We start from the raw sequence: 787 nt of genomic DNA, 5'->3' as shown, positions 1-787 counted from the left end.
AGGAGACAGGGTAGCTAGGACCCAAGTGATTTTGCTTTAACAAGTTGTGGTGGTTGCTTTCCCCTTTCTTCTACCTAGGGCCTAATTCTTCATCTGGCTCTATAGCCTAGGGACTTCTCACATATTCCGTGGCAAATGGGATCCCCTACATTTAGTCTCACTTTTTATTTGAACCCTAGCTTTTCAGTCCTTTTGGATCCGAAAATATTTTAAAATCTTTGTAATAGGGAGAAATAATTGCTGTGTATATTCTCCTACCCCTCCCTAAGCAGTGTGGATTCTGAGTAGGGCCCATTGTTGGAGAATTATCCTTTTGGGTGTGAGGATATAAATGGAGCTCAGGGTTGTTATTTGTGTATTATGTATAAGAAGAGGGGTATCAGGCTGGATCGAGGCAGCTGCAGGGGCTTCTGATTGAGATGTGGTGACTATCAGGCTCAGATGAAAAAGAAACGTTTGGTGTTTCTCCCTCTCTGCCTTACATCATTTAAAGAAAGGACGTGTTTGCAGGAGATGTTGTGGCATTTTTCCATGGGGACTGAGACATCAGTTCTTTTCTCCGTGTTCTCACAAACTATTCCAAACGAATTTAGTATTCTTGTTACATTTTTTCTGTTGCACAGTAAAACAGGTATGTTATTATTACTTTTTAAAATGCTTTCATGTGTCTGTTGGCTGTATGAATGTCTTCTTTTGAGAAATGTCTGTTCATATCCTTTGCAAAAATGCTCATCATCACTCACCATCAGAGAAATGCAAATCAAAACCACAATGAGATACCATCTCA

This window comes from Colobus angolensis, unplaced genomic scaffold (assembly GCF_000951035.1).
Source record: "Colobus angolensis palliatus isolate OR3802 unplaced genomic scaffold, Cang.pa_1.0 Scaffold662, whole genome shotgun sequence".
NCBI classification, from domain to species: Eukaryota; Metazoa; Chordata; class Mammalia; order Primates; family Cercopithecidae; genus Colobus; species Colobus angolensis.
This window is presented reverse-complemented; position numbering follows the sequence as displayed.